The sequence below is a fragment of the Schistocerca cancellata genome, chromosome 5 (assembly GCF_023864275.1).
Source record: "Schistocerca cancellata isolate TAMUIC-IGC-003103 chromosome 5, iqSchCanc2.1, whole genome shotgun sequence".
NCBI lineage: Eukaryota > Metazoa > Arthropoda > Insecta > Orthoptera > Acrididae > Schistocerca > Schistocerca cancellata.
This window is the reverse complement of record NC_064630.1, coordinates 730,760,890-730,776,821: the sequence shown is the minus strand read 5'-3', so window position 1 is coordinate 730,776,821 and position 15,932 is coordinate 730,760,890.

The window sequence follows — 15,932 nt, the reverse complement described above, 5'->3', positions numbered from 1 at the left end:
CTGGAACAGGAAAGGGAGGTAATGACAGTGGCACGTAAAGTGCCCTCCGCCACACATAGTTGGGTGGCTTGCGGAGTATAAATGTAGATGTAGATGTTGTAAAGAGCGTGGTAGCTGAAGAGGAAGAAGGTGCTCTCAGTCGTTTTCAGAAAAATCGAATTTAACACCTGCTTACCTACCTTGTATCTTCGCAAATAATCAAGGAGTCCGCTGCCGGTGGAATAAGCGTTTACTAAATAAAACATTGCCTCGTACTTCTTAATAACACAGCCACTACTATTTTGTTTTCAGTCGCCAGCACCAGGCCCCCGACTCTCAATAAATATGTCCTTCCTGGACGGGAATACACGTAACGTACGAGTGCAAGGTGTCACACATGGATGCCTACGACATATGGAAGTTTTGGTCTGGTTGTTTCGTGCACGGATGGCCGAAGCGGTAGAGGCAACCGTTCACGTAAAGCAGGATTCGAGCCCCAGCTGGCACAAGTTTTTGACTGTCGTCATTACAACATACAGCCGAAGGCGATTCATATTCGCAGTTGCGAATTTCCTGCAATAAGCGTTTAGTTTCAGAAGGAAGAGGTCACTGAAAAGAGCGTCGCTGTCGGTACTTAATTTCTTTTTCACACGTAATTGTAGCAAAAGATTTATTATGACTGTGCGATGTATCAGTATTACACGATTTATTTATTATTTCCATAGTCTTTATGCTGAAAAAAAGAAAAGTTTTTCTTAGGAGACTAGGAATAAAAAAAAGATACACTTCTAATCAAGTCAATATAACATTTTATTTATATCATTGTACCTACATTTGTGACAAGTGTAATGTGTAGCCTGTGGAGCACTGAAAGAATGAGTGTGATACTGACCACGCAAACTTGGTGAACGATAATGATTGCGACATACGGTAGGTGTGGGCTAACGATCACCGTTTATTTTGCCTGTGGTTGGTTGTTTTTCAATGTGTCAGTCGCGAGAGAAATTTGGTTTACATTCGTAAACAGTTCTCGGTCTTGATTCAACTTCAGACATGACACGCGCATCGAAGCATATCACTGATTATTGGTGCAGATAACGATTGTCTGCATTTTTATGCAGTGTTCTCTACAAGGTGTCTCTCTGTTCTGTTTGATGATGTACGCAGAATTTTGCATTCGTTACATAATGTTCTTCATCAAACTGTAAAAAGGTAAAGGCAGCCAGTTTCGACCCAACGCTCTCGCGCTTATGAAGCTAAGCGTTTATTTGCCTGACTGCGTCTCCTTGAATACTGACGCCTAAAATTTTCAATCTCGACTTTCTCGGTAATGGTTGAGAGCTTCATCTTCCTGTTTAGATATGGCGAAGTCCCATTCGTAGCCTACACACCCTGTCAATATGGATCAAACTGGTGAGGAAATGATCGTTCTGTCCCCTTGTTAGCAGTTTCTGTACAACACTGGAAGATACCGGCCGTCGTGGGGAAACCATAGAGCCTGGAGCGAGCCTCGTATGCTCTGGCCGCTACCCATTTCGGGGGATTAGGGAAAGACCAGTCCATTACGTCCACGTTGGAGAAAACCTCTTCCCCTGTCCCGAAACGAGCAAACAGATGCTGTGCAGAAATGATACATTACTTCGCAATTACAATGGCGCTTCTAGTGTCTCGCTCGGACTGACATTGTTCGGCAAGTTGACCTCTTTCTGTCTTCTAGTCTGCCCGTTCACCGACACACTACAGTCTCTCTCACTTCTCTTCTTACCTTTAGCTTTACTGATACCGCCGGCAGCGGTGGTCTCGCGGTTCTAGGCGCTCAGTCCGGAACCGCGCGACTGCTACGGTCGCAGGTTCGAATCCTGCCTCGGGCATGGATGTGTGTGATGTCCTTCGGTTAGTTAGGTTTAAGTAGTTCTAAGTTCTAGGGGACTGATGACCACAGATGTTAAGTCCCATAGTGCTCAGAGCCATTTGAACCATTTTTTACTGATACCATATTGGAGCTATTTTATGTAATCAAATGTCGGAAAATGTTTACAAGTTAATTTTGTAATATGAATTACCCATTCTGGGACAGGCTGCCAGTCTTCAGATTTTTGCTTGAATAAAGCAAAAAGTTATAAAATTATTGTCATTTGGTTAACATTCAACATTGTGAGATATTAGTAAAGTGATTTATTGCCTATTCCGGAAGCTGATGGTTAACACTTTGCAGCGACTTGAATGTGAATACTCGATTCGACAGGCCTGTAAATGAAAATGTATGTTTCTGAGTGTATGGTGAGGAAATAATGGGGTTTAGATGTTTGGGGGCGGGTAAGATATGCATCTAGTTCAGAACGATTGACTTGATGCCCTCATTTGGGATTATAGTTGGCAGGAAGGGTAGATCTGAGGAATGGTTTAACGGTATGGAAGATAGTGTCAATTGAAATTATGTTGGGAAAAGATGTGCAGTGTTTGGGCATGTATGGAATGTGGTAGATTTCGGTATGTGTGTATCAGTAAATCACTGTTTTCAAGGATGTTGGATGTGGAGTGATGTTGAGGCCCAAGTAAATAATCCATTTTGACAGGGGGAAACGTCAAGATATTTAAGGAGGCGAAGGAATTTTCACTACTGCTGCAGTATATGGATTGGCGAAGGAAATTAGCTACAGTAAGTGAGAGGGAGTGCTCGTCATTCAAGCATTTGACGTTGCTGAGAAAGTTTAGAGACTGAAAGGACCAAGCTACATTTGAAAAGAGTAGTAAAATCTTAAAGCGGCCAAGGTAGGGGCAACGTTTGCATAGTTGTAAACGAGGAGGATGAGTGTCTTGTGCACTTAGATTATGGTCGCCAAATTGGGCCAGTTACTATTTTTAATTTATAACTTCGTTGTGGATTTTAGATTTCCATTTTTATGGAGTATCAGTCATAGGACTTTAGTATTTTAGGTAGATGAGTAAGATGGCCTGTTCGGTAGATGTGTTGAATGGCTGTGGACAGAATAATCCATGAAGATAAAAATCTTGGTTCCCTTTATTACATAATAACTGCTTTCTTTATTGAAGGTTCCTCTGGTTACAGTATAACATGGCATTGAGGCACAGTTGAAGTGATGGGGTTTGGTAGCCATATTTTAAAGTTTTCGTTTTGTGACATTGTTTGCATAGAGGAAGTAAAAGAGTCGTAATAGAGTAGATTCTTGAGAGACGCTTGTAGTTGGGTCGAAAATAAGGGAGTCACATGGGTCGGGTCTACAGTCTGAAAGGACGCAGTTGGACATGTAATGTTGAATGGATGAACACTTCAGTGGGGTCTGAAAAGGAGGATGGAGTGCTGTATGTGGTGTTAGACTTCCCCAGTGTCGAGACATAGGATTGGCTAGGCGCAAAACTTGTTGTTAGTGTTGTGGACTGGCAAGACAGCCAATCCACTAGGAGGAAGCCGAAAGGCACGCGTTTAAGCTCACGCAGGCTGGCGTGAGGTCTGGAACAGGACACGAATTTTAGACTTCAGAAAAAAGGAGGTAACTGGTAGAATACTTAACTTTAATCCATAATTGGTGAACATCGCTCTTGATGATACATGTTTTACAGCATCAATAGTAACTGGTAATGGCGCCTTGCTAGGTCGTAGCAAATGACGTAGCTGAAGGCTATGCTAACTATCGTCTCGGCAAATGAGTGCGTAATTTGTCTGCAATCACTGATAGTGGCGACACGCGGGTCCGACGTATACTAACGGACCGCGGCCGATTTAAAGGCTACCACCTAGCAAGTGTGGTGTCTGGCGGTGACACCACAGTTAGTATAAGTGAGAACTAACTGTAGGACCTGGGTATCTGTGGGTAAGACAGAAGATACATAGGGCGAAAATGAGAGGAAATGTCTTTCTTGTTCTTTGTGGGTGCGTATAACGAGAGGATCATTCTGAAGACTGAAGTAAGGATGTTGGTTAAACAGGAAGAGGTTTCACTGGAAGATACATTAAATTCATCTGGAAGCGTTATGGAAACATGTGCTAAGAATCAGTAACTTTGAGGTTTAATATACGAGGGCGTGCTGAAAAGTAACGTCTCAGAATTTTGTGTGTGAAAACTCTTACAGATTTTTAAATAAAACAAACTTTATTAACATTTTACATATTTATTCTTCATCTTTGCATAATTATTTCTCAGCAGTCACCATGATGACGAACACATTTCTCTCAATCAGATTCTAGTTTGTTGATACCGGCCACTGTAGAATGTTTGACTTCGTTGACAGAGCCACAAGCTCGCCTCTGCTTACGTAGCTTCATCATCGTCAAAGTGAAGTCCTCGAAGGTGTCCTTCAAGTAATGGGAACAGACGAAACTCGAAAGTGGTCAAGTCGAGACTATGGAGGATGATCGGCGACAGTGAACCCAAAGGGCTGGACACCTGCACATATCGCAGCGTTCGTGTGTGTTCTGATATTGTCATGCTGAAGGACGGGTTTCTCCATGTGTGGACAAACAATTCAACTTCGTGTTTTCAGTTTTCTGAGGGTCTCGCAGTACCTTACAGAGTTTATCATGGGGCCTTTAGGCTGATACTTACCTGTGTACCTTACCTGCTGTGCCAGCCGACGATTTTCTCTGACGAGTTCATCAATCTGATTCCTATGAGTCCCGTTGGTTGCCATACGCGGTCGTCCACAACGAGCTCTGTCACACACGTTGAGATTAACACCACCGTTTCTTTCATTACAAGCACGAACACCCCGACGTCACACATTGTTGATCTCAATACAATCATCAACGTATACAGCTTTAATTATTCTATGGATTTGAATTGGAGACATGTTTTCTGCGGTTAGAAACTCGATGACAACACGATGATTCTATGCACCTATATACACTACTGGCCATTAAAATTGCTTCACCACGAAGATGACGTGCTACAGACGCGAAATTTAAACGACAGGAAGAAGATGCTGTGATATGCAAATGATTAGCTTTTCAGAGCATTCACACAAGGTTGGCGAAGGTGGCGACACCTACAACGTGCTGACATGAGGAAAGTTTCCAACCGATTGCTCATACACAAAATAGCAGTAGACGAGCATTACCTGGTGAAACGTGGTTGTGATGCCTCGTGTAAGGAGGAGAAATGCGTACCATCACGTTTCCGACTTTGATAAAGGTCGGATTGTAGCCTATCGCGATTGCGGTTTATCGTATCGCGACATTGCTGCTCGCATTGGTCGAGGTCCAATGACTGTTAGCAGAATATGGAATCGGTGGGTTCAGGGGCGTAATACGGAACGCCGTGCTGGATCCCAACGGCCTCGTATCACTACCAGTCGAGATGACAGGCATCTTATCCGCATGTAACGGATTGTGAAGCCACGTCTCGATCCCTGAGTCAACAGGTGGGGACGTTTGCAAGACAACAACCATCTGCACGAACAGTTCGACGACGTTTGCAGCAGCATTGTTATCAGCTCGGAGACCATGGCTGCGGCTACCCTTGACGCTGCATCACAGACAGGAGCGCCTGTGATGGTGTACTCAGTGACGAACCTGGGTGCATGAATGGCTAAACGTCATTTTTTCGGATGAATACAGGTTCTGTTTACAGCATCATGATGGTCGCATCCGTGTTTGGCGACATCGCCGTGAACGCACATAGGAAGCGTGTATTCTTCATCGCCATACTGGCGTATCACCCGGCATGATGGTATGGGGTGCCATTGGTTACACGTCTCAGACACCTCTTGTTCGCATTGACGGCACTTTGAACAGTGGACGTTACATTTCAGATGTGTTACGACCCGTGGCTCTACCCTTCATTCGATCCCTGCGAAACCCTACATTTCAGCAGGATAATGCACGACCGCATGTTGCAGGTCCTGTACTGGGCTTTCTGGATACAGAGAATGTCCGACTGCTGCCCTGGCCAGCACATCCACCAGATCTCTCATGAACTGAAAACGTCTGGTCAATGGTGGCCGAGCAACTGGCTCGTCACAATACGCCAGTCACTACTCTTGATGAACTGTGGTATCGTGTTGAAGCTGCATGGGCAGCTGTACCTGTACACGCCATCCAAGCTCTGTTTGGCTCAATGCCCAGGCGTATGAAGGCCGTTATTACGGCCAGAGGTGGTTGTTCTGGATACTGATTTCTTAGGATATATGCGCCCAAATTGCGTGAAAATGTAATCACATGTCAGTTCTAGTATAATGTATTTGTCCAATGAATACCCGTTTATCATCTGCATTTCTTCTTGGTGTAGCAATTTTAATGGCCAGTAGTGTAGTTATGTTAGACACCGCCGTGTTACACGATACAAATCGGTGCCCTCTAGCGGCCGAGGGTTGCGACTTGTGTCGGGGAAACAGGAAAGTCGACTCAGTAATATGCGTAACATGTAATAAGTCAGATGATCTTGAGAACAGAATAAAAAATTCGGCAACATTACTTTTCAGCACTCGTATGCGAATGCCAGTGTGCACAGGGATGTAAGAGCTAACAAAAGATTACTAAAAGCAAAAGTCATATTGCACTGAACCAGAACAAAAGAAAGATAACTTAGTGGGTCGCCGGTTCGCAGCGTAAGCGATGAGTTGTGTTGTTGGGGCCGGCTCAGGCAAGAACGACGCAATATCGTAGCTGGGTGGGTGCGGTGGTGCAGGGCGCAGCCGCCTGGCATTTTCTGCCTGGCAGCCTAATGCGAATATCATCGCAGAGCCAAGCCGCGGGAGAAATGTGCGCCGGAGACACAGACACACCGACTGGCGACCGAGTGTCCCGCTGATGAGCTACGGATTCGTGCAGGAACTTGCAGCAAATTTATTTTTAGTACTACACATCTACGGGAAAGGCGGCAGAGCTGTTTCACAGACGTATCGTCATAGCATCATGGCATCATGTAACTAAATTTATGACAGAACTCTAGAGTATATTCTGAGTTCTAAGATAATTATGTACATGGAAAACTTGTTCTTCTGTAAGGTGACGGCAAAGGATTTTGAAAACTCCCATCGTACGAAACACAACTTGCATTCTTCACACGTGATTTTTCCAGGACGAATATAAGCAGATGGATTCGGATTGTGTCGACTCTAACAAAACTTTCGATTCAGTACCACAGCGAGATCTGCAATTAGCAACATTTTCAAAGAAAGGTTTAACATCGGATTGGTAATGTCTTGTCAAGAAAATTTATAGGACAGTTACTATTGACGTTGTATGCTGCTAACCAAGTAGAGATTGTCACCGGAAATCAAACATTCACAAAAAATGCGCTGAGCACTGAGACACTGTTATAAAGAAAAATAAAATAAAATAAAATAAAATAAAAATAATTTTTTTAGCAATGTACAGTTGAATGAAGAAAAAATGGGCATCTAGTGAACGTTGTCAGATCCGAGACGTCGATAAGATTAAGCACATACAAAGAATGGCGGCGCAACTAGTCACAGTCCAATTGTCGGCGGAGTGAGTGTAAGAGAAACGCTGAGGAATGACAACTGAGAGACATCCAGAGTATGATGTCCTGTATCCCGCGAAAAATCTAGTTAAAAATTTCTAGGAACTGGCTTTCAGTAGGAATTCTACAAATATTCTTCGCTCTATGCCTGTCGCTTTCGTAGAACCCAGAAAGATAAAATCAGGCTAACAATAGCTAACATAGAACAAGAAAAGTGCTCATTTGTCGTTCGATGTCTGCTCTTTCTAACAGAGATAGCTCTTACTTATGCATGCGTGGGTGCGGGTGTGCGTGCGTGCGTGGGTGTGGATGGCGGTATGAGTGGGTGCAGGCAACGGGTGGAAATGGGCCGAGGGAGGGGGGAGGAGAAAAAGAGTTAATTGACGTCTTAATGCAGAACTAAACAACAAACAACATGTACCATTCCCATTCTGCTAAGTGTATACTTGAAAAGATTACAAAAAATATCGGAAAAAGCGGTATCGTTCCCAGAATGAGATTTTCACTCTGCAGCGGAGTGTGCGCTGATATGAAACTTCCTGACAGATTAAAATTGTGTGCTGGACCGAGACACGAACTCGGGGACCTTGGCCTTTCGCGGGCAAGTGCTCTACCAATGCATATCAGCGCACACTCCGCTGCAGAATGAAAATCTCATTCTGGAAACTTCCCCCAGGCTGTGGCTATGCCATGTCTCCGCAATATCCTTTCTTTCAGGAGTGCTAGTTCTGCAAGGTTCGGAGGAGAGCTTCTGTAAAGTTTGGAAGGTAGGAGGCAAGGTACTGGCAGAAGTGAAGCTGTGAGGTCGGGGCGTGAGTCGTGGTTGGGTAGCTCAGTTGATAGAGCACTTGCCCGCGAAAGGCAAAGGGCCCCAGTTCGAGTCTCAGTCCGGCACACAGTTTTAATGTGCCAGGAAGTTTTAAGTGATATCATTGTTCGAGAATGATATCTCCATGTGCGTATTATGGAAGTAACACACGATTAGTAGAGGACAGATTGGAGAGTGTGGTGCGACTACTTAGATCCAAGGAAACATCATGGTACCGACGCAGACCAAAGGAAAACTATGGAAAATATGAAGGAATTACAGTGAAGTTATCTTTCGTAATTTGGTAGAAACACTGAATAAAATTTTGTGTCCATCATATCTCGTGGTGTGCAGCGTAGCGCAAAGAAAGCTTAGTACGAAAGAAAAGCTGCTTCTTTTAGTCATGTACTTTTTAGATTAATATAATATGTAAAACGTATTTGCTAGAGGGTATTTGGGGAATTTAGAATGAACTATTTTGGCCACATAGAATGAGTTCAACAAAACAGCAGTCCATATACCGGAAAAATTAATTAAAATTGATATAAGTGGGCTTGTCTTTGGGTGCAACACACTAAGCTTAATTAAACTAGGCTTCAGAAACCTTACTTCAGTTGGCTTTTCGTTACAGTAGAAGTCACCAGGTTCGCAGCTGCAAAGGATCTCGACTTAGAGGTAGTTTACGTTACTGCAGAGAACACACATTAGAAATGACATGTGATGGTTCGAACTGAGAATAGCCAGTACTAGTTGAAAGAGAGTGAAGCTGCTCAGAAAACAGTTCATATCGAAATAAATAAATAAGCCCGAATTCTAATGAAAAGCAAAAAAAAGGATAAATAAAATCCACCATTTTCTGGCCTAAAATGACTCAAAATGAATACGTATTTCGCGGAGCCTCCTCTTGGGGTACTCGGCTATTGTCATCAACTTCCGAACCCCCCTTATACCTCTTGAATGGAAACGTACGGGAAGAAAAAAAGAGAGCGTGTGGAATTGTTGACCAGGAAGCCCCATCTCGGGAAGTTCGGCCGCCGAGTGCAAGTCTTATTTGAGTCGACGCCACGTTGGGCGACTTGGGTGCCAGTGAAGAGGATGAAATGATGATGAGGACAAATCAACAATCAGTCCACGAGCGGAAGAAATCTCCAACCCTGCCGGGAATCGAACCCAGGCCCACTGCATGGGCGGCAAGCACGTTACCACTCAGTTAATCAGGCGGACTATACAGAACAGCTGCTACGTAGCGTAGCAGAGCGGGAAGACGGGCAGGCGGGCTGTCAGGACTCCAGTAGCCTGTCTGGGTTGAGCATAGATTAGCTTGCATGGGAATAGAGAAACCTGCCCGTTATGCTGATAACGTGCGGCAGCTTGCCTGCCTGGCTAAAAGGCAAGCATGGGCAGGTTAAAGCGGGATGGGTACACCTCTGGTTATCTATCACGCACCTCAAACCACTGTAGCACAATTCTGGTCTAATGACAGGGACGTTATCCTGCTGATAAATGCCATCAACATAGAGAAAGAAGTCAAGCATGAAGAGATGCTCCCACTTTCCACAGCGTAACACCGCCCCATCGGCCGGCGTCTGTGGTGCTGTGCTTGTTTCGATCAGCCGTTCGCCTTGTGTCTGGACGTGACCAGCGGCCTGTTTTACAAGAAACGTTGTTCATCCAACCAGGGCAAAGGTTTTCCATTGATTCACGGTCCAATCTCGATGACATTGTGCCCACTACGATTATGACTGACGATGTTGTTGGGTCAACATGGAAAAACGTAGAGGTCGTCTTCTGCGCAGCACCATCTTCAACAAAGTGTGTTGAACGGCGTGCTCCCATAGAACTTGTGCCTACATCAGCATTGCACTCTTTTGTCTAATTTGCAACAAATCGCTACCTATCCAGCTTTACAAAGCGGACAAGCCTCCAAAGTACGCTTTCTATGAAGAGGTTTGAACGACCAACATTTTGTTACCTAGTCGTGGATTCAACCATTCTCCGTAGATGCTCATGAGGGCAGCACATGAATAGTAGGCCAGATTTGCCGTTTCCCAGAAGCTTGTGCCGAGGTACCACAACATAACAATCTGCCCTCTGTCAAAGCCTCTTATGTCAACAGATTTCTCCATGTGACGCAATAGGGAAAAGTGGAGCAGAGACGAAGAGAGATCATTTTAGGGACTATACGAGCCCGCAAATGGAGAAGTCCACTGACATAAGAGATTTTGACTAAAGAAAGACTGTTACAGTCCAGCATATGCAAGGTGAATCAGCTGCCCATACCGATGCGGGGGTTTTATGCAACCCACAATGTTATATGTGGCTTTCATAAGCCATGCACGAGATTTTATTATTCACTCGGTCGCTACGAATAAACTATTAGCCCCACAGAAAAAATGAACGGGACATTTCTGTAGGAAATTTAACGTAATTAAATTTTGTATTGGGATACGTTTTCGGTGGAGGCCGTAGTTTTCTAGCTATTCAAGAAAAACATACAAAAGCAACCTTCAAACGCACCCCACTCCCACACTCATCCCCCATGGGTCAGGATTTAGAAAATGTTGTTCATGGCACCACATCCTACCACTGCACAAAAATATGCGATTTCAGGAGTTATACCCCACATTCGACTTTCTTTGGTCTTCATTGACTGGCCTTATTACGTGACCAGCTTAGTTGAGCACTTAAAAATTGCAAAACTGACATTTGTTTGATTTTTACCTAATAGTTTTGCAAATTTTAACAACATAAAATGAACAATTACATAGCTGCATTCGTCAGGCATCCTGATTACGAAACCACGTTGCCTGTAATGGTTAAGTTTCGACCAACTAGTCGACATAATTGGTTTTAGCGTAACGTGTACAAAAGTCTTTTTTCCTTCATTACCCTCACGGGTAGGTTTAAATTAATACTGTTAACCGACTATATTGGCGGCGTAATAGCCGAATCAGTGGCGACCAATGAACGTCGAATGTCATAGTCGGAAATTTTTGTACAGTGTTAGGAGGGAATGCCACGAACAACACATTAGAAACCCCAACCGCTGAGGGATGAGTGTGGGGGTAGAGGTGATTTTGAAAGTAACTTTCGTCGTTTTTATTCAACAACTCGAAAATAGAGGCCTCCAGCGAAAACGTATCCCAGTACAAAATGTAGCTACATTAAATTTCCTACAAGAAGATGCTGTTCATTTTTTTCTGTAGGGCTAATAGACTGTGCTTAGCGAGGGAGATAATACAAAAATCTCACGCGTGGTTTTTGAAGGCCAGATATAACATTGCAGGTTGCATAAAATGACGTCGGTAGGAGCAGCCGAATCACACTATACATACCGTCCATGCAAGTAGGTATTGATTTCATTCCTGGTGGATAAGTGACATCAGCACAGTAACTACGGTGGCAGCTTGTTTTAACAACTGTAAACAACTGGTGTTCAAGATATTCTCCAGAATGTTTTGAAGAAGAGAAAAGTGAGTGCAAAGTTTATCCGCACACCTGGGCTCCGGAACAAAAGCAATGAGGCGTGGACACCTGGTGTGATTTCATGAAGTGCAATACGCAGACAGTTCTTTTCTGAAAAAAAAAAAAAAAAAAACGGTCACATGACTTGGCGTAGTCAGTACGAACCTACCACAAAACCATAAACTGGAGAAACTGACAAGAAGGGTCAATACTTTGACCACATAACCGATGTTCAAGCCAGTGGGACACGCGAGTTGAATAACAGCCCAAACAAGGAGATTTTTGATAGTTTCACTTGGGTGCAGGAACATTCTGTGCGTTGTACTCAAGTTGGGAGAGTATGTAGAACACCTAAAGTATTAAAACCACCATCTTAACGTTCCTGTATGTTTTTATCACTCCAGTCTCGAAACTTTTGGTCCGACAAAGTACGACTGTGTAGCAAAAAACTAAACCAATCTCCTTTCGAGAAGGCCTCGGAAGGCCCAAGGATACCGACCGACCGCCGTGTCGTCCTCATGCGATAGGCGCTATTGGAAGAGAATGTGGAGGAGCAAGTGAATAGCACACCGCTCTCCCGGCTGTTGTCAGCTTTCGTGCCTGGTGCCGGTACTTCTCGATCAAGAAACTCCCCAATCGGCCTCACAAGGGTTGAGTGCAACCCACTTCCTAACAGCGCTCGGCAGACCCGGATGATCACCCATGCCTCTCGAAGGGAACCACTGCGGCAATGACTTTGGCGTACAGCAACAATGTACCACAGCAATCATCAGAGTGGAAATAATCAGTGTCAGTAGCCATGCAGATTTCTTACAAACGAGGAGCGTTCAACAAGTAATGCCGCACATTATTTTTCCCGGCCATTTTCGATTGACGAAATGCGGAATTGGTTGTGGGACATCGTGGAATATTTTCGCTTCAGTCCTTACAGTTTCACGAAATTCGGGTAGGAGCCGGTGCTATACGTAGCTTTGAAAATGGTGTTCCAAGCAGACAGCTGTCACTGAGTTTCTTTTGGCGGAAAACCAGAGCATCACAGGTAATCATAGGCACTTGCAGAACGTCTACGGAGACCTGGCGGAGAACAAAAACGCCCTTAGTTGTTGTGCGAGACGTCTGTCATCATCGTAACGATTTCGCGCAAACCTGCCTGATGTCCCTACAGCCCCGACCTCGTATCTTCAGACTTCATCTGTTTGTCCCGTCCGCCCCGGTAGCTGAGTGTCGCCGACACGGTAGCTCAGGGTGTTCGGTCAGAGAACTGGTTGGCCTCTGTAATAAAAAAAAAAAAAACTGAGTGAAAGTATCAACAACGAACTTGAACGGATGTGATATAACGTCCGCAACGACCAAACACAACGATAAGAAAACAAAGTGGTCAGCGCTAGAGAATGTCAATGCTAAGGCCCCGGGTTCGATTCCCGGCTGGGTCGGAGATTTTCTCTGCTCGGGGACTGGGTGTTGTGTTGTCCTAATCATCATCATTTCATCCCAATCGACGCTCAAGTCACCGAAGTGGAGTCAAATCGAAAGACTTGCACCCGATGAACGGTCCACCCGATGGGAGGCCCTAGTCACACGACATTTACGATTTTATCTGTTTGTACCAATGAAGGATACACTCCGCGGGAAGCACAACACGGTGACGGGGTGATTATTGATGCAGCAAGACGTAGGATGCGACGTCGACCAGTTGCGTGGCATGCAGATCCTCAAAGGAAGGTGGCGTAAGGCCGTCGCATTGCACGGAAATTATGTTGACAACTAGGGATTTATGGCTAAAAGAGTGAGAGAATAATAGGTGTATTGTAACCCTGAATAAAACTAACCTGCTTTCAGAAAAAAAAATGTTGCATTACTTATTCAGTGACCTCATATAAGATTTAGCTGCCGAAACATACGAGGGCAGTTCAATAAGTAATGCAACACATTTTTTTCTCGGCCAATTTTGGTTGAAAAAACCGGAAATTTCTTGTGGAATATTTTCAAACATTCCCGCTTCGTCTCGTACAGTTTCATTGACTTCAGACAGGTGGCAGCGCTGTACGGAGCTGTTAAAATGGCGTCTGTAACGGATGTGCGTTGCAAACAACGGGCAGTGATCGAGTTTCTTTTAGCGGAAAACCAGGGCATCTCAGATATTCATAGGCGCTTGCAGAATGTCTACTATGATATGGCAGTGGACAAAAGCACGGTGACTCGTTGGGCAAAGCGTGTGTCATCATCGCCGCAAGGTCAAGCAAGACTGTCTGATCTCCCGCGTGCAGGCCGGCCGTGCACAGCTGTGACTCCTGCAATGGTGGAGCGTGCGAACACACTCGTTCGAGATGATCGACGGATCACCATCAAACAACTCAGTGCTCAACTTGACATCTCTGTTGGTAGTGCTGTCACAATTGTTCACAAAAATCTGAACGAACTTCTCCTTCTTCATGACAACGCAAGACCTCACACAAGTCTTCGCACCCGAGAGGAGCTCACAAAACTTCAGTGGACTGTTCTTCCTCATGCACCCTACAGCCCCGATCTCGCACCGTCGGATTTCCATATGTTTGGCCCAATGAAGGACGCAATCCGTGGGAGGCACTACGCGGATGGTGAAGAAGTTATTCATGCAGTACGACGTTGGCTCCGACATCGACCAGTGGAATGGTACCGTGCAGGCATACAGGCCCTCATTTCAAGGTGGCGTAAGGCCGTAGCATTGAATGGAGATTACGTTGAAAAATAGTGTTGTGTAGCTAAAAGATTGGGGATAACCTGCTGTATTTCAATGCTGAATAAAACAACCCATGTTTCAGAAAAAAAATGTGTTGCATTACTTATTGAACTCCCCTCGCATATAAAAAAAAACCGATGTGTGTCCTGTCGTAATCTCTACAATCCCGAAAGACTAACCTGTATTTGGCTAAACAGGAGAAGGACTAAGGCCGCGAGACCCGGTTAGTGTTTCTGGCGCCTCGTGAGTTGTTGTCATCGTGAATATGGATCGCTTTCACATTCTTGAGAGGTCTCTGCCTCATGATGGCTTGTCGAAAGAAAAGTAACGCTTATTTGGTGTTAAGCAGCCAGTTTTGCAGTCGCTCCTAGTTTTAACGAATGTGCTTTTAACGCGTTACATTGACAGAGTTCGGCTGGAATGAGGACGGTCAGGAACCTAGGGAGCCGTTCCGGGTCAGCAGGCAGACGCGTTCTCTGAGTGGCTCTGACAGGTGAGAGCTGGGGTGGGGACGCGAGTCGGACAGCCGGTCACGTGCGCGGATGTGATATCCTCCCAGGTAGCGAGGGGGTGGGGAGGGGGCGCGACAGGCGTCTACAGTCTGCGTGGAAGGCTTCAGTCCAATCTCATACGTCATTCCACACTCGTTATAACGCACGAGAGTAAATATTGTTTTAAACAAATTATGGTTTACGGAGGTTTTTCCACTGTTGAGTACTGTTTCAACTGTTTCACGTACCTGACTGCGGTGTTAACTACTTGCTATGGTGGCGAAGGGATAGGAAAAACCGACGAGTTAATACCGATACCGGTGTTTTAGTTCTGAATAACTCTATATTTCGGTATTTGTTTGGTCTCTGTTACAACAGGTGTTTTTTTAATTTTTACTAATAACCGAGTAAAAAAACCGATATGTCAAAAATTCGTGGGAGCAATGTTACAGTTTTTCGTCTTTAAGCAAATCTTTTTTTTAAAAAAAAGAAGCAATTTTTATTCGTAAAATGTACGTTGCTTTCAAATATCGCGTTGTTATAGAATATGGCAAAAGCGATCAATGCTATTTTAATAACAATGACGATAGAAACGAGCAGCACACACGTGGCATAAGAACCGGTGCAGCATTGCTCCCACAACAATGTCCCTGTTGTTGTGTGTCGTGACTTAAGTACCCATGTACGTGCAGCGTGCGAGACTTGGCTCCACCTGTCTATACCGTAGTTTCTCGCTGTCGTCGCCGTTTTATTGCAAGCCTGGTTTGGAAATATTTTTACGAAGTTAGATAGCAGTGAAGTGCAATGCTTCATTTGCTTTAAAAGATTAAAGATTTGTCGGCCACCCGCCAGGGTAGCCGAGAGCGCTAACGCGCTGCTTGCTGGACTCGGGTGAGCGCGCTAGCCCGGGATCGAATCAGCCTGGCGGATAAACAACGAGGGCCGATGTGCCGGCCAGCCTGAATGTGGTTTTTAGGCGGTTTTCCACATCCCGCTAGGTGAATACCGGGCTGGTCCCCATGTTCCGC